At 41.4% G+C, this 24256-nt stretch overlaps 1 protein-coding gene across 1 annotated transcript in view; it reads right to left on the bottom strand.

The window, feature by feature from the left end:
• The window catches only part of CPNE4 (copine 4), a 526733-nt gene that overhangs the window by 178764 nt on the left and 323713 nt on the right, over positions 1 to 24256 (bottom strand). The window lies entirely within an intron of this gene.

Genomic DNA, 24256 nt, shown 5'->3' with positions numbered 1-24256 from the left:
ACCACTCCCCCATCCTGTCCCCTCCAACAGCAGCAGCAAGGCTGGGGAGCTTGTTAGGAATGCAGAATCTCAGCCCCACCCCAGACCCACTGAATCCAAATCTGCATTTTAAGGAGACCCTCAGGTGCTCTGCAGGCACACTGATGTTGAGAAGCACTGAGCTAGAAAGGGAGAATTGCATGTAGAAAAACAGTTTGAATATAAAATGCTCAGATTTTTAAATATCTTTGGAAGGGCTTTTAAATTAATCTGTTCTGCTGATTTGGACTTCCATTAATAGGTAAAAGTTGTAGAAACTGAGGAAGGCACAATACTGATGCTTTCTTGGTCACTCTGGGGAAAGAAAGGGTGATGTGCATGTGTGTCTACATTTTATGCAAATTCAGTACAGTCTTCAGCTCCCCAGTGGAGACCTACAAAAGCACCACCCTAGGCAGGCTGAGTCAGAATAACAAGAGCAATAGGTATTCTATTAGTTTGGGCTTCCCATCCTAAGCTTTCTATTTCACAACGTTCTAATTACTTCAAGTGTAATTACAGGCTTTTACCCTGTCTCTGACTTCATTAGCAAGGGAAGGAATGGAGGAAGGGTTTCAGAGAGAGATTAAGGACTGCTTGTGTATTAATTATACACCTTTGCTTCATCTCTTGGGTAATGCCTTGTCATCATTACAAATGACCCAGCTCAGTTATTAGTCAGAGGCCATCTGCCCCTCACTTCACCCCCACCTCCACTTCTCATCTCCCTCCCCCAGCCACACCAGGTGGCAGCCAGGAGAAAGAGAAAAGGACCCACATCCCCTAGCACCTAATGTCCCGGCCAGAGCATTTTGTCGGGTCAAGGGCACATGGTATCTTTTCAATCACTGCCTTTGGTGGGTTGTAAGTTGTCTTCAGTGAGGCTTGACACCTGAATGTTAGCAGTTCATAGGACAGAAGAAGCTTGAAGGAATTCTTTGATCATTTTTAAGTGAAGGAAGCAAACTCCCATTTTGAGATACTATAGTTAGGCTAAGCATTTTTGTTATTACTTGTTCACAGGGAAAAAGACCACAGGCTCAAAAATAACTAAAGTTACACAGCTATTAAAGGGTCATAATAAACACTACTTTGAAATCACCGATTATGTGACAGCTACTGCTGTAAAGTGCCTTATGTATATTGATTCACTTAATTCTCTTGACAGCTCTGCAAGGTAAGTATTATAAGCTTACATATAGATGAGAAAATTGAGGTATACAGAATTGTAAACCAAAAAATGAAATTCTAAGCCCCCCTGACCATCTGAATGGATTCCTCCTCTTGGTCAAGGGTATTCCAAACTTAACCTGAGAAAACTAGTTTAGGAAGGGGGAGTCAGACATGCCTCATTATACCCTCCTCCCTTTTGGAATTCAGGCCCAGCTGACCAGCATTAACATCAACACAGACTTTAAGACTCTTTAAGTCTGATAAGAAACATGTGTCATCTTTTCTTTGCAGCCTGCTACCTGGACGCTTCATCTGCATGATAAAACCTTGGCCTCACCAACCCCGTATCTTAATCCAGGCATTCTTTTCTATTTATTCCAAGTCTTTAGACAATAACTGTTTCAACCCATTGCCAACCAGAAAGTTTTTGAATCTATCTATGACCTGAATGCCCCCTACCCCACTTCCAGTTGCCTCGTCTTTCCAGACTGAACCGATAAGGTAAGATGTATATCTTACATGTATTGATTAATGTCTTATGTCTCCCTAAAATGCTGTAGCCTGACCACCTTGGGCTCATGTTCTCAGGTTTTCCTGAAGGATGTGTCATGGGCCATTGGTCACTCATGTTTGGCTCAGAATAAATCCCTTCAAATATTTTACAGAGTTTGACTCTTTTCATTGACCAAATATATTCATTTGCTAGGGCCTCCATAACAAATGACCATAAACTTTGTGATTTAAAGCAACAGAAATGTGCTCATGGCTCTGGAGGGAAAAAGTTTGAAATCAAGGTATTAGCAGAGCCACACTCTCTCCAGTGGCTTTAGGGGAGATTCTGCTTCTTGTCTCTTCTAGCGTCTGGTGGCTGCTGCAGCTCCTCAGCTTGCGGCTGCCTCACTCTATCTCCTTCTTCACGTGGCCCTTTTCTCTTCTGTCTCTCCTCTGTGTCACTAGAATTGTGGCCCACCTGGTTAATCCAGGATGACCTTCTCATCCTGAGATCCTTTACTTAATTAGATCTGCAAAGGCTCTTTCAAATAAATTCACATGCACAGGATTTAGGACTCAGGGCATGGACATATCTTTTTGGGGGCCACTGTTTAGCCCACTACAAAGAGAGTAAGTAGCTTGCTCAAGGTTCCATAGCCAGTAATTAGCAGAGCTGGGGTTTGAATCCAGACAGTCCAGTTCCAGAGTTCATTCCCTTAACTGCTAAACTCTCCTGTCTCTGATAAATGACAGAGGCAGGACTTGATCAGGCCCTAAGCTAAACCCTATGAGACACACAAAGTGATTCATGCTCACTCTTTATCCTCAAGGAGCTTACCATTGAGGAGAGTTCCCTCTTACTCAAACCACTACAAGGGCCACTGAACCAGCCCCCCCAGCTTCACTCTTGCTATATAATGGTAGAGCAAGCATCACACATAAGGCTCCAAATACTCTCCCTGGTGTGGAATCTTGGGCAGATTAACCTCTCTGAGCCTCAGTTTCCTCATCTGTGAAATGGTAATATTTTCTACTCCATGGGTTTATTGTATATCTAATGAGCATTAACAAGATCCCAGTATCAGGCATATACAAATGTTTTGGAAATGCTATTTTCCTCTTCTTTTCTCTCCCATTCAATAAATCCCCACATAGAGATAATTATAGTCACCTATTGGCTTGGACTGGGGTCCTGGTCATGGAAGGGGTGAAAAGGGGTAGATAGTAGAGATATTTGAGACACTGAATTGATGGGCCTTCATGACTGATTGATGGGCTGTGGGGTAGAGAATGAGTGAGAGGCATGAGGGAAAGACCCTAGGCTCTGGACCTCTGACTCCTGGGAGTAAGAAGGAGCTACTGAGTGAGCAGGACACATTAGAGGAAGGGGAAGACGGCAAGGGGTGTGGAGAGGGCAAGAGGAGATGAAGAGTTTGGTTTTGGGCTGCTGAGTTTGAGATGTCTGTGAGTCATAAAAGTGGAATTAATATCTAGAGAATGCTGAATACATGAGTCTGGGCTCAAACAGGAGTCCTGAGCTAAGAGTCTCCAAGTATAGATGATAACTGGAAGGGCAGGAGCTGATGGAGGAATATATAAAGAAATAAAAGGGTGTGAGAGTGAGGCAGTCTTCCAAGCTGAGAACCACAGTGATGTCTCCTGTCTTCAGTGTACCCTCAGCCTCTAAATAAACCCTCTGAGGGGACCAGCCCCCAAGGCCAAGGGGGAGCTGAGGGATGACACACTCTCCTCTCTGTCTTCTTTGCTCAGGCTGGGGCTAGCGAAGGCTCTGTGGGGGGACATTCAACTAGGACAGGGGCTGTATCCTTGTTTTTGTGGTGATAGAAGCTTCAAAAGGAAGGAAGTGAAAAGTTGGAGGTATTACTGAGAATGCAGGAGAAAAGGCACTTTTGTGCACTGAAAGGGGCAGTGTAAGTAATGCTACACTTTTTCTTTGGGGATATTTGGCAGTTTATAGCAAGGACCTTAAAATGAATGCTCAAATATTGCACTGTTACTAATTCGTTCTAAAAAATCAGTGTCTGAGGGCATAAAGATTTATATATATATATATATATATATATATACACACACACACACATACATATAACATAATACTCATAAAAATGTTGTAATTCTAAAAAACTGGAAACAGCCTTAACATCCATGGTAAAGGGACACATTACATGAATTCTGATATCAGGATGTTTAGTAGTTATCTCTTAATGGTAGGCTTTTTATTAGTTATCTCTCAGTGGTGGTGATTTTATTTTTTCTATTTCTAAATAGTTTTTGCAATAAGCCTGTATTATCTTTGCATACAGAAAAACAATAAAGCCATTTCCTACAAATAATGCAATAGAGGGATGGAAAATTCTTGCTTGGCTTAAACTGATGTCATGTGGGAGAATTTCTTGGGTGTCTGCAGGAAGAGCCTGGGATGCTGGTCCCACAGCCTCTAACAAAGCTGAAGGAGAGTCATAGGAGCAAGAGACTCCAGCAGTTATTAGAGTGCAGTATCTGGTGCACCTGGGGACCCGACCATTTAAACGCCCTATCCCTGTGGACCCGTTGGTGATGCAGGCTTTGCAGCTGTTGTTTCTCAGCAATCAGCCGTTCTCTAAACCTTGTGTTAAAAGTGCTGGCAAGGAGGTTGTTGCAGACTGACCAAGGCATGGAACTATTTAGTAGCTGAGATGGGGATATTATTTCAGAGCCAGAAGGCTGAGTTTAACTTATGCCTCCCTCATTAGAAAACCGGGTGCTCCTAAGCAAGTTACTTCAAGGTTCAAATGCTTAGCAGCAAAATGAGGAAATAATGACACTTACCCTCGGGGGGTTTGTGAGGATTAAATGAGATAATTGGCACAAAGCTTTCAGCATAGGGTCTGGCAGAATAGAAGAAGTCTTGCTCTTTCCTCTGCCTGGAACACTTTTCTAGATGTCTTTGCAAGATTCATGCTCACACTTTTACACTTTATTCTGGACTCTGCTCAGAAAGGGCTTCCCTGACATTCCTACCTAAATTAGCACCCACTCCCTTCCCACCACCCTCTATTTCTTATCCTATGTGTGCTTTCTTTCATGAGATCATTATTATCTGTTACTGAATCATGTAGGAATAGGTAGGCTCCATGAGGCAGGGCTTTGCCCCCTTTGTTCACCGCATAATCTGCAGTGCCTAGAAGAGTGTGTGGCACATAGTAAGTGCCAATAAGTGGATGAAAGAATCCATACATATTTATTTGAATAAGTGAATACATGTATATTAGCTTATTATTGATAGCATTAGATAGATGCATTATACATTGAATAAATGAATACATGTCAGTTATTTTCAGATTATTGTTACCCTTAACTGCCATATAAACAATAGATTCATGTCAAGGGAAAGATGGGGTCTAAGAGTATTGTGGTCCAAGAGTATTTCGGTGGAGTGTCCATTTGCAGATAGATGTTACAGGTCTGCCTAAGCTGGGAAAAATAGACTTTTTAGATATAGGAGTCAATTTATCAACTTGTGGGGAAGGACATTTTACCCTTACTCTGTGGGCAGTTTTACAGTGACAGCATTTGGGAAGAATTGCTACTCTACCTTTTCAAATTTACACCGGCTTGTAGAAATTAAAAGTGGTTTAGTAGGCAAGGTGGTATAATGAGAAGGCAGGTATTGAAATCAGAACAACTTAGGTTTGAAAATTTGCTCTGCAACTTACTGTCAGTGTACTCTTTGGTGAATCATTGAGCTCCCAGAGCCTAATTCACAATTTATCAAGCGGAGTTGACTGGTCTCACATAACATAATACCTGAGATATAACAAGAACCCCTGAAAATCAGTTTCTTCCCTTCAACTGACAACCAAGCAGGAAGTCAGTGGGAAGACCTGGGGCATTCATAAAGGGATAAGAATCTTTTTCTCATTAAGTTTATAAAAGAAAAGCTCAGAAGTAATGTAGCTTAAAGGCAAGGGAAAAGTAGTTTAGTACTCTGACTGAATCCAAATGTCAGGTGTTAAGCCCTTCCTTTGCCACTTAAGGAGACATGTAATCTTGGCCTAGTGATGATAATAATGATGATGATAGTGTTGATAGCACCAAGCTCATGATTGCCTGGCATGTGATCAGCTCTTAGTAAATACTAGCTATGCAAATGATTTATTATCATCAAGTGGTCATAAAATATATTATCCAAACTGGGACACTTTTGAAAGTGAGAGGGGACAGTGTTAATAATTAAACTATGATAGTAAATGTAAACTGGAGAGGCAGGGGCAAACTGAGTTGTAAGTTACCCTATCATTCTCACAATACCTGATATGTAAAAGTGAATTCCTCCTTAAAGAGTATTTAAGCATTGTCCAGGAGCACCAGAGAGCAGGACAGAGATGCCTGCCCTGGCTGGCTAAACTCAGCACTGCTTTTGTCTTCTCAATTTTAAGCTTTTCTGATTCAGTCTTGCTGACTGGTGCCCTGTCAGCACATTTACTGTAATACCAGTTTTCCTGGTTTGAATCTCAGTGGGGAGAGAGAAGTTTGGGGGATATGTGCTTCTTTGTTTCTGATAACTGGCTTGAAAATGTGTGCTGGCCTGAGCCTCCTGATGAGCAGATGCTGAGGAAGAGTGAGGGAAGCATGAGTAATCAGCCCACCCTGGCCTTATCTGGAGATGAGGCCCAGGAGCATGCACCCTTGCTGACCTGTGCTCACATGGGAAGGACTCTCAATGGCTCATGTTCCATGCAAAACAAAGCTAATTAATTCATACCCTGCCTCATTTTATCCTTGAATCTGAAACCAAGACTCGTGGGAATGCTTTTGTAAACCAAGCAGTTATTGTTTTCCTCCCTCTCAACTTTATTAGGTTAATTTAAAGTAAAACTATCCTCTTTCCCAAATAAAGCTTGAAATGAAGAGTCTAGACTTCAGAGCCTCGTTTTCAGTTCCAGAGATGTTCCTTAACTTATTTGTTGTTCGTGCCCCAAGCCCTCCTGGGTCTCTTCTGTAATCAAAAATAGTATTTCAAAAGATCAGAATCAAATTAGCCCAGCCAACTCTCCTCCCTGTGGACAAAGGGGTAGGGACTAACATCTGCAAATCGATCTCTCAAAAACCTCACAGAAAGCGCAGCTTCAGCACGTACCTCCCCAAAAAGGATTTCCCATAAATTTCCCAAGTTAGAATTCTTTACAAGTTTTAAAGTTCTTCCACATTTGTTTAAAAATCTACACAATGTTTATGTGTCTTCCTCTTCCACTTGAGTGTCAGTTCTTTGAAGTCAGCATACAGGTCTTATTATGGTGTTTTTGCCTAACATTTATTGTAATATTTTTCTGCTCATAGATGTGATATAGTTTCCTTTTAGAAATACAAAAGCACAGATGTAATTTCCTATATCATCTATAATCCCACCACCTAGATGTCATCACTGTTAACATTTAAAAATACATCCTCCCAGTCCCTTGGCCTGTGAAGAAATGGTCACTTTAACAGTTAGCACCATATTTTTAATCCTCTGTTGGGACAGGTTAGCTTTTTAATGGCTACAGTTGATATTCAGAAACATTTATGATAATAACTAAATTTCATAAGCAGTCTAAACCAACAAATATTCCAGAAATCTTCACAACTTCTAAAATAATTGTAGTAAACGTTATAAATAGTTCAAGAAATCTAGTTTTTAGTAAATAAAAGTAATTAGAAGAGAGTTGATTTGGGGGTTAATGTATTATTTAGTGAATTGGCTTTTTGGTTATTGGACTTCAACAAACTGGCCATTTGTCATACTATGAATTCAGTTTATGGTGTTGGACTGTTTCATGCTTTAGGTCTGGGATAAGGACACACATTTTTATTTAAAGCAGCCAGGATACTGATAACTGAGAAGGTGCAGCATGGCACCATTTGTAGGGGAAACACAAGGGCTGAATGATGGGAAGAGTATGGGCAAATGCCATGGAGATAGCGATCTAAATTAGATTTACAGCCAGTACTTCTGAGGTGGTGGAAATGGGATTGGAATGAAAGCTAGTTGGAAACAACAAAAGTGGCAGCTGTGGGAGAGGTCCTGGGAAACTGCCTTATGCCACCTGCCAATCCAGGTGGCATAAGTTGCTCCCTGGATGAGTAGGTAGGCCCAGGGCACACTGATAGGGTGGTCTGCGGTCTGCAGTCTGGGTGCCCTGCACCAGCCTGGCTTAAAGGATTAGGATTAGGACAAGCACCAGTAGCTGCTTTTTAGCATTGATACACTAGTCCTTGCAAATTGTCATATAGCTCCAAAGCTCTTGCCCTCCTTCTCTGCACCAATATTGAGCTTGTAGAAGTATCATACTAATGAATGTGAGTGTATATGGAAAAGGGCCTGTGTTAACTGTCACTAAATATGTCTTTTTAAAACTGTCTTTGAAATTGTTTTCCTGGGGGCTACCAGGTAGGTAGAATGATACCATCTATGACTGAATGACATCTATGACTTTGCAGGAGGTAAATACTTCATGCTGAGAGGAGATGAGACGAGACGAGACGAGATGAGACGAGATGAGATGAGAAAGAGTAGTGGAAGGAGGAGAGAGTATCTTGAAAAGAAATGAGAATGTTGGGAGAGATGTTGAATTTCAAAAACAAGAAAAGGAAAGAGATGAATGAGAATCACTTTAGAACTGGAAGGAACTTAGAGATGAATCAATGCAAAACCTTTGTTCTATAGATGAAGTCACCATATCACAGAGAAGTTAAGCAAACTGCCCAAGGCCATACAGAGAGTTGATGGCAGATCAAGACATAGGACTCATGACCTCAGTCCAGGACACTGAGGAGATTTAAAAGTATAAAAGGAGGACTCCAGAGAAAGTAGAGGGATGCTTCTAGGATCCAAAGTTATGATTCCTTGCCTGTTAAGTTAGAAGAAAAGAGCAAGAATTAATTATATTCTCCCTGTAGAAATGGGGGCCTTCTCACCCACAACCACCCTACTTAAATCCCAGCTGCCTATGAGCTGAACAGACAGCAGTAAAAAAACAGAACTGCTTCCCAGGATTTCTTAGCTAGTCCATGGGAGCTGAGATGATGTGATTACTTATGACATCATTCATCACTCACATGGCTTCTGCTTGTAGTAATTCTGCAAAGTAAGGGCAAGCTTTACATGTGAGAAGTAGAAGGAAAATGACTTCTCTGCTGTAATGTGTAAATTTGACCTCCTTGGGTCATCAACTTTATACCATGAGGATATTAGATGTTATCAACAAAATGCTAGCCTGTGCAATCTTGCTGTGTGTATTACATTGAGTTTGGATAGCACCCTCAGCATCATCATAACACCCAGGGTTCAGCAATCAGGCTCATCCCGACACTAAACCTAATACCCATTGATCAACAGCTTGTGGTCTCCCCACTCTTTCAGGGGACACTGTGGCTGACATAATCCTAACATTCACTTATGTCAGGAAGGAGACCAATGGATAATAGGTCCATTTAACTGCATTTAATGAATGGGAGAAAAAACTTTGGCACTCAAAATCTATACCAAGAGCATAAACTGAAAGCTGTGTACATTGGCCTTTTTAGTACTGTAAACTTTATAAAGCATTTTTTTTTCTGTTCACCAGATGTTTTCTTTGTCCTTTTTAATTTCTCCAGATAATTACCCAAAACATTAGTTCCTTTCTTAATTGAAACTAGTAATATAGTGTCCAAGACTCATTATCATCCTCTTACATGAGACGTTGGGGCAGGGCTTCTCAAAGTTTGATGTCTGGACCTGCAGACTAAGCATCACCTGGGAGCTTAGAAAATGCAGATTATTGAATCTCTCTGTAGATCTTTTGAATCATAACTCTGGGGGTGAGGCCTAGCAATTTGTATATTAATATGCCTCCAGGTGATTCTGCCATATGCTCAAGTTTGAGAACCACTGTCCTGAGGGAAGATAGTATATAATCTCTCTGTCATGAATAAGGGTCAGAGGATTCCTGACAGCCCAGAACTTCTTCAAGGTGTCGCAAATTTCCCAGACCCCCTTATGATGACAGAAAGCAGAAAGTTCTTGGCTTTGACAGGTGTCCTCTGAACTTTTTGGGAAGAAATACACTGAAGAACAGCTACACAACAATGAAGAGAAGATGACTTCACACAGTCATAACTGTCCTCCAAGCAACTGAGAAGAGAAAATGCCTGCAAGAAAAGCAATGATGAAACCATTGCTTTTCAGGTGCAACCACTGAATTTTGATAAGGGATTTTTCATCATGGTTGAAGGTGAAAGGAAGGCCAGAGCAATGCACCTTCTGGGTGCTGAGTTTGTAAGATTCTGGTTTTCAGACGTTGACACACTGACATTTTTTAAGAAGCCATATTATATTTAAAGTAAATTCAGTAGAGAAGCCCAGAGGGAAGATGATCAAGCCTGTTTTTCTGCAAAAGGATTCCTAGTCTGTCTCTATCAGCTCATGCAAGACAAATAAGAAGAAACAAGACACCAAAAACTAGCCAGGTCAATTCCAATTTTGCTTTGCATTCATAGATCCTACTTGATCATTTATACTAGCTAGCGGCAAGCTATTAGAATAGATGGAAAAAATCATAAAGGGCTTTGGAGCTAAAGAGATGGACAACTTGCTGTGTGACCTTGGATAACTTACCTAGCTTTATTCAGTCTCGGTTTCCTCAGCTGTAAAATGGTAATAATGGTAGTGCCTACTTCCAAGGGATGTTGTGCTGATTAAATGAAGTGCAGTATAGCAATGGCTTCACCCAGTGCCTACTAAATAAAAGTGCCTGGAGTTTAAAAATTTCTTTAATTATTTTTCTTATTTATGACTCAGTTCCACTGTCTTTGGTGGATGAATAAGTGGGAAAATATGAGGATGAATGAATGAGTTAATAAGCAGTGAAAGAAAAAATAAAGGCATCACATTAAAGAAGGTCAACTTGCTGTTCTAGGCAGTGAAGTATCACGTCTCTCTTTGGCATACCCACCATTGTATGTAGCAGAGGAGGGGCTTAGCTCCTTGATTTCTTTTGGGCAACAGAAATCTAAGGAAGGTCTCCAAACTTGCCCAGAGGAAGGCAGCTTCCGAGCACCCTATGTTCTTGTGATGCATCCCCCTCATCCATCTGTCAAGAATGGTCAATTCTGCCTTGAGTTTCCCCGAGGACCTGAGCTTTCTCTGCTTTATTTGGCATTTTTGCTCAGTGTGAAGTCACTTGCTGTGCTTGTACTCAGCTTTATGACCAATGCCAGTGTCTAGCATGCTTAAGGCTGCTATTTTCCTTTCCTAAAGGCCAAGAGTCCTGCTGTTTCACAAGGCAGAGTGAGCATGTGGCAAACTCAGCCAGAGAGAGCAAGTACTACAGCAGCCTTCAGGAGGCGGACTCTGAATGTGTGACTTCCTGCATGGCTTTGGGGAAGTCACTTTCTGTCTCCTTTAGGGCCTTCACTGTGGCAATCCCTGTCTTGCCACAGTTAAGGCCCAAATTAAAATAATTGCCGCAACTTATTTCAGAGACCTGATTTAAAACAATTTTTACTTAAAAATAGTATTGGAAGAATAAACACACGTGTAGGTGTGTGCACACACATAATATTTAAAATCCAACTAAGTAAAATACTTGACAAACCCAAGGCAATGCAAGTTCAGTTTTTCTATGATACTTACCCAGGACGTAGGTGCTCTCTCACAATGTTTTCAGCCTTCGTGTTTCCCGCTTTGTTCTGAAAACATGTTGGTCTCTACAAGCATTGCCTTTTCTCACCATTTCCTAGACTCTTGCCACAGTAGTAACAGCTTCCCCATCCTGAGTGCTCCCTCCATGCCAGGGATTCTGTTAAGCATTTTATGTGCATTATTCTACTTGATCGTTGCAATATTTCATGAAGTCAGCACTATTATTATTTCCTTTTTTCAAATGAAGAAACTGAGGCTTAAGTGGCTGCAGGAATTTGCCTCTGGACAAACAAGTTGAGAGCAGCTGAGCTGGGATTTGACCCCAGACCATCAGGCCCCACACTATGTGCACATGAGCACTGTGAAACAGTGCCTGAGACTCTGACCCTGCCGGGCCTGGGGGTGCCCAACATCTGCATCTAGCCATTCCCTGCCTATCCAGGCAGAACACAGGAAAAAGGATCTTCTTTTTACTTTGGAGTTTTAAAGAAGGAGAATATTGATGTTTTTTCTTTTTGCTTGATCGTACTGGAGAGGAGCAATTTAGAGAAAAGAGCAAAACCCCCATTCACGCCAAAGTGTCAAAACCTGTGAAACCACAAAGGGTAAAAAGTTCTGTTCTGCCTGTCCTTCACAAGGCTTTTAGTACAGATGCATTTGTCTGGCATATTACTCCACAGGTAAAAACACTCAAGAAAGATTTTTTCTTTTTTAAAGACAACATCAAGTTCACACTTTTATCTGAAAGATAATGGAAAGAGATGTCCTTACATATGCCTTGATTTTTTAATTCTTTATTGTTTGTTCACATATGGCATGTTCAAAAAATTTCCTTTCAAAAGTAAAGATAAAACAGCCTCTTCGAAGAATCTCATCCACTCTAATGTTAGCAGCTGTCATCTACAGGGATTAAGCTCCCAAATCTATATAGTCTATTCTATATCCATGTCAGCTGCCAGTTGTCAACCTCCTCTGAATTCTCCACAGACATCTGCACTGAACAGGCCAGCATCATGTTATATTCCTCACCCCCATGATGGGCATGATTGATTTCCTCTTAAAGACAGCCAAATCACTCCCCCAGTTAGCTAAGCCAGACACCTGCAAACTCTTCCTCCCCACCTCATCTCCAAGGCTTGTTGATTCTGCTCTTGGACAGGCTCGTTTCTGGGCCCCTCTTTTCAGTTTACATAACTACTACCATCCGCATTTCCTTCCTGTTATTACACAAGTATCCTAATTGGTTTCCCTGCCACCCACCGTTTATGGGGAATGCCAAAGTGATTGATTCTTTCTTTCTTTCTCTCTTTCTCTCTTTCTCTTCTCTCTTTCTTTCTCTCTTCCTTCCTTCCCTTTCTTCCTTCCTTCCCTTTCTTTCTTTCTTCTTTCTTTCTTCCTTCCTTCCTTTCTTCCTTCTTCTTTCTCTCCCTCTCTCACTTTCTTTCTCTCTTTCTCTCTCTCTCTCTCTCTCCTCCCTCTCTCTCCTTTCTTTCCTTCCTTCCCTCCCTCTCTCCCTCCCTCCTTCCTTCCTTTCTTTTTTTTTTTTTTTGAGACAGAGTATCGCACTGTTGCCTGGGTTGGAGTGCAATGGCATGATCTCGGCTCACTGCAACATCTGCCTTCTGGGTTCAAGCAATTCTCCTGCCTCAGCCTCCCAAGTAGCTGGGATTACAGGTGCCTGCCACCACATCTGGCTAATTTTTTTGTATTTTCAGTAGAGATAGGTTTCACTATGTTGTCCAGGCTGGTCTCAAACTCCTGACCTCATAATCCGCCCGCCTCAGCCTCCCAAAGTGCTGGGATTACAGGCATGAGCCACCACGCGTGGCCAAAGTGATCTTTCTAATATACACATCCAATCTTGTCCTTTCCCTAGTTATTAGGACCTCAGTGCATCAAATCCAGGCTCTCCAAAGTTCAGAGAAAAACACTTAAAAGCATCAGGACCAGGCTCTTTCTTTTTTGTCTGGCATCCTCTAGCCTTTTCACATCCTCACTTGACTGCTCAGCCACACTAAGTCACTTAAGAGTTCTCTGCCATTGCCTTCATGCTGCTGTGTCTTTGTGTGTACCAGTCATTTTATCCCAAGAGTCCTTATTTCTTTTCTCTGTTGGTGAATTCCTACTTATCCTTAGGGATTCAGGTCCAGAGATACCTTTCTTGTGAGACTCCCCTGCTTCACTTTAGGTAGAGATCTTTCCCCTACAGCCCTTGGAACACATTTCTATTGCAGTGGTTAGTAATATGCATTTTGAGTATTTATTTACCAGTCTGTGTTTCTTGGATAATTATAAGCTTTTCTGAGGCAGGGCCTCTGTCTTCCTTTTTCATCTTTGTGTCTCCCGAACTTAGCGCAGATATACTTGGCATATCCAGGGTACTTGCTAAATGTTTGTTATGAAAGCTTGGCATGCAATTGCTATGTCATTAAAAGAAGAAATAAATGAATGAATGAAACTTATAGTGTTAAAAGAGTCACCATGTCTTTCCTTGAACCAGTCACTGTGGCCACACAAATGTAATATTCTGATTCATTTAAGCCAATTTGTGCCTACCCCAAAAGTGTGGGAAAGGCCAACCCCACCAATTGCATGGCTGATAATAGGAGAGGGCAGTTGCCAACGAACATGCAAGATATCCAGAGAGGCCAGCATGTCATCTCAAAGTGGATCGGTACAGCTTGGGAAACATGGTTTAGAGACACACTGAACAAGTCACTTGCTGCTCATTTGCTTCATCTAGGCCATGATCTTGAAGGAGTTCTCAGAACAGATGGCCTCCTCTCATCCTTCCCTAGGTCATGACAGAAGAAAGCTCTGGATTAAGAATCAAAAGCTCCTGACTTCTGGTTTGGGCCCTGCCAAGACATTAAATCTTTCTGATCTTCAGTTTCCTCAGCTATAAAATGTAGATAGACTCCTGTCCTTCCCACGCTGTCAAGAGGGTCAAATGAAATGATCAGTAGGTAAGTTCTTTCAAAAGTACCAAAAACAAATCTTGAAAGGGCTATTTGTAATCTCATTCTCAGTGCTCACTTCTACACATTCCTTCGTTTGAGAGGTTAAGAAAATTAATACAACACGACCGCCTAGTTGCCCTTTGTTCACACCACGCCAGTCAGCCTGGCCCTCTTTTTAGTTCCTCATATGTGCTATATCCATCATGACACTTTTAATTCAAGGAATAAAAATTCCCATCTCAAACAGCTTCGATGACAGGACATTTTATTCTCCCATAATAAGGCATCCATAGATAGAGTGGGTCCCAGGTAAAGAATGTTAGGCCCATGCCTCCACATCTTTTGGCTCTGACCTCCCCTAAGGGTCGCTCTCATCCTCAGCCTTGCTGCAAGGTGGCTGTAGTGGTTTCAGGAATCACAGGCAAAGAGGAACTGTTTCTTCATGTGTGTCTCTTGTTTTAGGCTAGGAAACCTTTCCAAGAAAAATCCACATGTCTTACAGGACACATGCCAACCTCTAAACCAAACTCTTGCAAGTGGGGGATGAGATTCATGTGATTAGCTGAGATCACTCAGGATTCACTCTTGAGCTAGGGATAGGGCTCTTTTCTACATAGCCACATGGTATAAAATGATCAGAAAGTGATCAGGGTCAACAGCTAAAAGAGTGGGTGATTGGGTATGAAACAGGCAATCCACAGATGCTGTCAGCACCCCACTCATATTTCCAGGCCCTATGACTTGAGTGCCTATTGTAGGGAGACCCCTTGAAACTATTGCTACAGAATAAAAGATGAAATGCTCCTGATTATTGTAAATACAAAGTCGCATGCAGGATTGTGTAAAGACAATGCCAGGTTGGACTGCCAGAATGAGCCAACAGCGAGTGGTGTGCTTCCCCCTGCAGAGAGCCTATGAATGGACGTGCAGTCAGGGAGGTTTCACATCACCAAGATTCCCATCCCAGAAAAGCAGATGTTCCTAGCTCTGGGAATGGAATGCAACCTTCATGGAAAGTCTATAAACGGATGCATGGGGGGGGCGCCTGTCCATATGGATAAGATAGGGCTATAAATGCCCTCATTTTGCTGCAGCTCTTCTAGGCCTCTTTAGGGTTAAGGCATACTCCCTTCTGAGAATTTCTGGTCTAACCAGTTGTCTAACTTCACGTACTGTTTCTGTGAATTGTTTGGAACCAGCTTTTGCTGTAACTGTTACTGCTGTTCCTGTTTCAAGGCTCTGTTAGAAATTACTGATGCACACACTATATTGTCAGTTCTTATCTCTGTATACTGTACTTCTGCATACAGATGTTATGTTAAAGAATTACTTCATCCCCATGTGACCATCTCACCTCATAATCAAATGACCCTAAATCCTTCACTAACCTACCCCCGCCCTCACTAAACTCAATAATAAATGCTGGCATATCCAGTGCATTGTTGGCACCGTGGGACCAGAAGGCGTTGATCCCCCGGACCCAGCTTTCACTACCTTGTGTGTGTCTATTATTTCTCCACCTGCCGATCTGCCTGGAAGCAAAGAGAGAGCCCTGTTGCATTGCGGACTGCTGGCCAGATCCCGCAATATCTGTCGCCCAATGTGGCCTTCTTTGTTCCTCGGCTCAGTGCACTCCAAGTGCGGGTTCGTAACGACTAGTCTTCAGTCTCGACGGTAAGGTCTCCCAGTACGCTTTTTCTGACTCTCCCCTTTTTGAGTTTGTTGACTAGTAATATTCCAGGGTTATTATGGGAGAATCGCAGTTTAAACACCAGGCTTATCTGTCTTTTATTAAATTTCTTCTTAAACAGGGTGGCATCAAGGCTGTTTCCAATAACTTTATTCTCTTATTTCAGACTATTGAAAAATATTGTCCTTGGTTCCCTGACAACGGCTCTATGGACCCGTTACACGGGGATAGAGTTGGTGCCACTCTCCACCAACTCATGAGAGATGGTGTTTTACTTCCTATTTCTGTCTATACTGACTGGGCTCTTATTTGTGTTGCTTTACTTCCTTTTCAGTCTGGTGATCCTCTTCAACTGCCAGAAGTTAATGCGGATGGTGAACCGCTCCCTTTACTTCAGGTAGCTGACTCCCCCTACTAGCCCTCCTCCTGATGATGAGGAAGAATTCGATCTCCTTGTTTTCTCCCCAAGAGGAGAAACCTGGTGATGATCCCCTCCCTTCGCCTCCTATCTTGGAACCTGTATATGTTAACTCTTCTTCTCCTAAGCCATTGCCCCGTCTGCCAGAGGAAGACGTGTGGCATTCATCTGAATGGCCTGTTTCTCGTTCCTCTCGTCCTTTTGGACCTCTCCCCTCTTCTAAGCCTACTGTTTCTTTTCATACTCCGGGACCCCTTCTTTCAGAGGCTTGGAATCCTACTTTCCCTAAGTCCGCATCCCGGTGCCCTCACTCTCCTTCTCTTCCTCTGCCCCTACACAATGGATGTGTGAGTCACCTCCATTGTGGGTAGAGCAGTGGCCACTTTCCAAACACAAGTTGGAGGCTTTAGCTTGCTCCATTAAGCCCCAAAAAGTCCAACTTCGTCCTGACAATTTAAATACCTTAAATGATTTTCAAAAATTACTAGGTGACATCAATTATCTCAGACCAACCCTAGGCATTCCTACTTATGCATTGTCTCATCTATTTGCCACTTTATCAGGAGATACAGATTTAAACAGTCCTCGCTCTCTATCTGAACCAGCAAAACAAGAGTTGTCTTTTGTAGAACAATGAGTGAGAGAGGCACAAGTCTCTCGTATTGACGCAAATTTACCTTTACAATTTTTGGTTTTTCCTTCCATCCACTCTCCTAGGGGACTTATAGTACAAAATTATTCTCTAGTTGAATGAGTATTTCTTCCTAATTCAGCCTCTAAAACTCTTTCAATATATCTTGATCAAATAGCCACTTTGATTAGGTTAGGACATCAATGTATCCCTAAAATTTCTGGCTTTGATCCAAACATTATTGTGGTCCCTTCATCAAAAAATGAAGTTAAAAATGCCTTTTCTACATCTTTGTGCTGGCAGACTAATCTAGTCTAGTTTGACTTCATTGGCACTATTGATAATCATTTGCCTAAGTCAAAATTCTTTCAATTTCTATGAAATACTTCCTGGATTCTACCAAAACTTACTCGTTCATCACCACTAGAGACAGCTGTTACCATTTTTACTGATGGATCCAGCAATGGAAAGGCAGGGTATGTATGACCAAAAGATAAAGTCATTTCTACTCCATATACTTCTGCTCAAAAAGTCACATTGTTTGCTGTTATCTCTGCATTACAGGATTTTTATCAGCCTCTTAATATTGTCTCTGACTCAGCTTATGTAGTCCATGCCACTCAGGCAATAGAAACAGCTACCATCAAAAATATTGCTGTTTTCCTTGTTCTCTTTGTTACAAAAAAACTGTCAGAAACCGAAAGCATCCTTTTTTCATCACTCACATTCATTCTCATACTAACTTACCTGGACTTTTATCCAGTGGTAATCATAAAGTTGATACCTCTAGTTGCTCTAGCCATTACAGATGCAGAAAAATTTCATCAACTCACTCATACTAATGCCTCAGGTCTTAAACATAAATATTCTCTCAGTTGGAAACAAGCTAAACAAATTGTATAACACTGTTCTCAATGCCAGGTTCTTGTCTCCCACACAATCTCCTGGAGTTAATCCCCGAGGCCTTTCTCCTAATGTTATCTGGCAAATGGATGTTACTCATGTTCCTTCTTTTGGAAAATTAGCTTATGTTCATGTCACAGTTGACACCTTTTCCAATTTCATCTGGGCTACCTGTCAAACCGAGAAGCCACTTCTCATGTTAAAAAACTATATTTTCATGTTTTGCAGTTACGGGAATTCCTAGTGAGCTCAAAACAGACAATGGTCCAGCCTATTGCAGTAAAGCTTTTAAAAATTTTCTTGATCAGTGGCATATTAAACATATTACTGGTATTCTTTATAACCCACAAGGCCAAGCTATTGCAGAAAGAAGTAACAGAACTTTAAAATTGCAATTACTTAAACAAAAAGAGGGGGATAAGTTGTTGACCCCTCACATACAACTAAACTTGGCATTGCTCACATTAAATTTTCTCAATATTCCTAAGTCTAGTTCTGTTACAGCTGCCGAAAAGCATTTCTCTGGTAACCGTCCTATGGTAAACCAAGGAAGGGAAGTGTGGTGGAAAGATGTTCAATGTAATATATGGTCAAAAGGTTCTATTTTAACGTGGGGAAGAGGCTATGTTTGTGTTTCCCCAGGTAAACATCAATCTCCTGTTTGGATTCCTGCTAGACACGTGAAATGGTGTCCTGAAGATGCATGCAACAACGAGACACAGAAATTTGCTGAAAAAGCACCACAACAGGAAACAACTAACACCTCCAATCATCAAAAAGAAGAAAATGACCATGCTAACTCCTTTACAACAGACAATCCAGTCAGCTACCCTGAACAACTGTCTCCAGCAATCCAGGTCTGGCTCAACCTCTGCCTCCTCCTGATGATACTGATCCTTCTACCCTCTGTCACCCAACAGACTGTTAAAAACTATACATATTGGGCCTATATTCCTTTTCCTCCTCTTATTCGAGCCATGACATGGATGGACGCTCCTATCGAGGTTATGTTAATGATAGTATTTGGATGCCTGGTTCTGTAGATGATCGTTGTCCTGCCCAACCTTCAGAAGAAGGAACCCCTTTCAATATTGCTTTAGGTTTTAGGTATCCACCTTTGTGCCAGGGACCCACTAATGGATGTCTCTCATTAGATATTCAAACTTGGGCAGTCACACTACCATCTGGTCACTCTGTCCCTCCTTTAGGACGCTTGATATCAGGGCTTTCATTAAAACCTTTAAGGCAGATCAAAACAGGAATCACTGACTATATTCACACATCCCAATATAAGCCTTTAGGATCTGCGTGTCCTCTCAACTTGTCTTCAAATGCTGACAAATTAATATGGAAGGATTGTGTTAGTTCAGAAGAACAGTGTTATTTAATTCTTCTCACTACACCATTGCTGAGTGGGCTCCCAAAGGTCATATGACTAATGATTGCTCTCAAGGTCACAGAGATTGTCAACATTTTCTCTGTGATAATACTTATCAAAAAAGTAGTGACAGCCCTTCCCCTATTATATCATACATTTAACTCATTTTTTCCTTTTAAGTGGAAAGGGGCAGGGGTTGCCCCTCCAAAGCCAAGGCTCATTGTTCCCCACTTAGGACCTGAACATTCAGAATTATGGAGATTAACCATAGCTATGACTGGTATGAGAGTTTGGGCTGGAGAAAGCGTTATAAGTGAATCCACCTTGTCACCTCAAAAACTAAGACAATAGATTGATTTACACGACTATTTCCACACAGCCAAAAATATCACTATGGCAATCATCAAAAGGTCAATTCAAAGGTGGGACAGTAAAGATTATGAGGACTTATACCCCCCGTTGCTACTGTCCCCCCACCATCTCTCATACAACCTATTCCCACCACCCCACATTCACAAAAAAGAATATCACCCCAAAATATATATACCATCTATATGGAGTCCAACAAAACTGTACCACTTAAAGTTGTGTTAAACCACCTATATGTTGTTAGTAGGAAAGATGCATATTAGTTCAAAAACCAACATAATTACCTGTGTTAATTGTTACTTGTATACTTGTATTGACTCATCCTTTAATCGATATCATAGTATTTTAATAGTCAGAGCCAGAGAAGGTATTTGGCTCCCTGTAGCCTTACATAGGCCTTGGGAATCTTCCCCTTCTATCCATGTTATTAACAATATTTTACAAAAAATTCTTAAAAGGAGTAAACGATTTTTACATTAATTGCAGTAATAATGGGCTTGATTGCTGTTACTGCGACTGCTGCTACTGCTGGAGTTGCATTACATCAATCTATTCAAACTGCTCATTTTGTGGATAAATGGCAAAAAAAATTCTACTCAGATGTGGAATTCTCAGTCAGATATTGATCAAAAATTGGTCAATCAAATTAATGATCTAAGACAAACCGTTACATGGATGGGAGATAGAATTATGAGTTTAGAACATAGATTGCAAATGCCATGTGATTAGAATACTTCTGATTTTTGTATAACTCCGTTTCAATATAATGAGTCTGTTCACAATTGGGAATTAGTAAAATGCCATTTACAAGGAAGTAAAGATAATTTAAGTTTAGACATAAGCAAGCTAAAAGAACAGATTTTTGAGGCCTCTCAAGCACACTTAACTGCTTTACCTGGTGCTGAAGTTTTAGATGGTGTCTCTAAGGGGTTATCTAATCTCAACCCCATTCAAAGGGTAAAATCTTTGGGAGGATCCACTGTTGCTAATTTTGTTCTATGTAAAATTTGTGCTATTGGTTTATTGTTCATGTGTAAAACTGGAAAAAATATTCTTCAATCCAATCGTGATCAGCGCCAAGCTATGATTGCTATGGTTCATTTAAATCAGAGAAAAGGGGGAGATGTAGGGAGACCCCCTGAAACCATTGCTACAGAATAAAAGATGAAATGCTCCTGATTATTGTAAATACAAAGTTGCATGCAGGATTGTGTAAAGACAATGCCAGGTTGGACTGCCAGAATGAGCCAACAGCACGTGGTGTGCTTCCCCCTGCAGAGAGCCTATGAATGGACGTGCAGTCAGGGAGGTTTCATATCACCAAGATTCCTATCCCAGAAAAGCAGATGTTCACAGCTCTGGGAATGGAACGCGACCCTTGTGGAAAGCCTATAAACGGATGCATGGGGGGGCGCCTGTCCATATGGATAAGATAGGGCTATAAACGCCCTCATCTTGCTGCAGCTCTTCTAGGCCTCTTTAGGGTTAAGGCATACTCCCTTCTGAGAATTTCTGGTCTAACCGGTTGTCTAACTTCACGTCCTGTTTCTGTGAATTGTTTGGAACCAGCTTTTGCTGTAACTGTTACTGCTGTTCCTGTTTCAAGGCTCTGTTAGAAATTACTGATGCACACACTATATTGTCAGTTCTTATCTCTGTATACTGTACTTCTGCATACAGATGTTATGTTAAAGAATTACTTCATCTGACTTCATGTGACCGTCTCACCTCATAATCAAATGACCCTAAATCCTTCACTAACCTACCCCCGCCCTCACTAAACTCAATAATAAATGCTGGCATATCCAGTGCATTGTTGGCACCGTGGGACAGAAGGTGGTGACCCCCCTGGACCCAGCTTTCATTATCTTGTGTGTGTGTCTATTATTTCTCGACCTGCCAATCCACCTGGGAGCAAAGAGAGTGCCCTGTTGCATTGTGGACTGCTGGCCAGATCCTGCAATAGCCCATCACTGACTTTGACCACCAGCATCTGTATTTCTTTGCTTGCAAACTCTTTGTGATATCTGGAGTTTGCTACCTGCACATTAGGCCAGAAATGTCAGAGGATTGATGTTCTCACCTCATGAATGGTTCTTTTTTTTTTTTTTTTTTTTGAGATGGAGTCTCACTCTGTCACCCAAGCTGGAGTGCAGTGGTGTGATCTCGGCTCACTGCAACCTCTGCCTCCCGGGTTCAAGTGATTCTCCTGCCTCAGCCTCCCAAGTAGCTGGGACTACAGGCATGCGCCACCACACTCAGCTAATTTTTTGCATTTTTAGTAGAGAAGGGGTTTCCCCATGTTTAGCCAGGATAGTCTCCATCTCCTGACCTCGTGATCTGCCTGCCTCAGCCTCCCAAAGTGCTGGGATTACAGGCATGAGCCACTGTGCCCGGCCAGGAATGGTTCTTAATGATTGATGTGAGTATATATACTCGAAATGTATAAATATCCAAGTTCCCTCATCCCTAGGATGAAATATCTCTAATGTTTGCTTTACACTGCTCTCAGAATTTCCCCAGCAGGATTAAGCTTCAGTTACCTACGGTGGTAGCTACTTGACCACTTTCTCTTGTAGGTTCCTTACCTGTCTCATTTTTCCTCTCCACTGTGGCATTTCCTTCACCTCCTTTGACTTCCTACCTCAGAGTTGGCTTCTTAAAAAACCAAACGGAGATGCTCTGCACCATATGCCAAACTCTTTCCTGAATGCAGAGGCTTTGTGTCTAATGTTCCCATCTGCTTAGGATGTGTTTCCTCTTTCTTCTCACCTGATGCACTCTCACTCTCCCTCCTAAATGTCACTTCTCTTAGAAAGCCTTCTTTGATCCCTCTCCACCTGATGCCAGTCTCCCAATGCTCATTCTCTTATTCTGTGCTTCTCTGTAACAAAGATTATGATGATTGCCATTTAATTAATTGTTGTGTGATTATTTTCATTCCATCTTTAGCCCCAACTAAACTGCTGCTTGAAGGCAAGGATTATGTTTTTGGCTCACCACCGTGTCACTGGCACCTAGTACAATGCCTGTCTTACTTGCAAGGTTAAGGACTTACTGGCTTTTGGAAAGATGAGCCTTGTGAGGGACTAAAGATGTAAGTTTGAGGGTCAAACAGACAAAATTATCAAAGCTTTAGACCAAAAAAAAAAAAAAAAATCTTTAGCCCACATGATTTCCACATTGATCTATCTTTATTTCTTGTGACAAAATATAAAATTTATGCATAGGAGGGATGCCCATTGTTTAAGGGAGAATCTTGTTATGGCTCACATATCTATAAAAGATGCCATTTTAATCATTTTAAAATAGAAACAGGATTTCATCTCAAATCCACAATGCATTTATTCATTTATTACCTACTTACTGGACATTGTACCTGGTAAGATCCTTGAATTATCTGCCATCAACTCTTCAAAAGTCATTAGAGAACATATATTAATGGAGAATATTTCAGATTCTCTTTCTGTCTCCCCTCAACTATATTTCAATATTGGACTTTTGATCTTCATTAAAGGAATAAGAAATTATTCACTATATTTGCTGGAAAAGGGTAACTCAGGACACTGTCTATTTTGTCTCTTAGCACTCTCTGTGAGAAATTTCTTTTAGTGATAAGTGGCATGAAGCAAGGATAGCACAAATGAACAAGCAAATATATATGCTTGCCATCTCTTTGTCAGGTAGACTGTTCCTGACAAATCCTTAAACCTGACCCTTACCTTGACAAGAGGTGAACCCAGGTTTTGTGGGTCTTAAGACATATAATTTGGAATTTATCTTTGAGAAAAAGAGTACAAAATAAAAATGTGACACAGAGCCACGGAAGGGGCCCACACGAGAGAGGGGATCTGAAATTAAAGCTTCATCAATTTCACACTAAATCAGCATCTTGATTCAGTCAGGGAAAGTGGTCTCTTCCCACCCCACACCCCTTCACATTTTTTCTGACCCCTAAGAGTTGCTTACATTGCTTTCTTACTTCAAAGGCCCCCCTCCTCTTTCTTCTGCAATCGTAGACCATGGTTTTTCAGATTTTGGTCCCACAATGCCTTCTTTGACTCTACCCAGTAGAAAAAAGCTCTCTCTTCCTTCAAGGCCCATGACCTTGTATAGAGAGCCCAGGGTATTTTGTAATGAACTACTCTATTTTAAGTGCATATTACTATGCCTTCTCCAGTAAGATTATCCACTATCTGGGCACAGGGACTGTTTTTTACTTTTAGACTCACTTACCACATTTCTGGGTACAACAGAAAGGAAAGGAAAAAAGGAAAGGTATTATAGAAGCAAAATGATGAAGTTTGGAGTCAGGGAGGCCTAGTAGAGTCCTAACACTGTCACTTATTAGAGTGGAAACTTCATCAGATCACTTAACCTCTCTGAGTCTCACTTTTCCCACTGACAAAATGGATGTAATATTGATATTTATTTCACATTATTGTTGGGAGAATTAAGAGCTTTTATTTATTCATTGAGTATCTATTTAGCCCCTGTCTTGGGCTATTTTTGGTACCAGAGATGTCGAGTAAATGTGAGTGAGAAATACTTGCTGCATGG

Source organism: Trachypithecus francoisi, unplaced genomic scaffold, assembly GCF_009764315.1.
Source record: "Trachypithecus francoisi isolate TF-2019V2 unplaced genomic scaffold, Tfra_2.0 Lachesis_group0, whole genome shotgun sequence".
In the NCBI taxonomy this organism is placed as follows: Eukaryota; Metazoa; Chordata; class Mammalia; order Primates; family Cercopithecidae; genus Trachypithecus; species Trachypithecus francoisi.
Note: the sequence above shows the minus strand (reverse complement) of the source record. Positions and strands in the feature narration are given on the sequence as shown.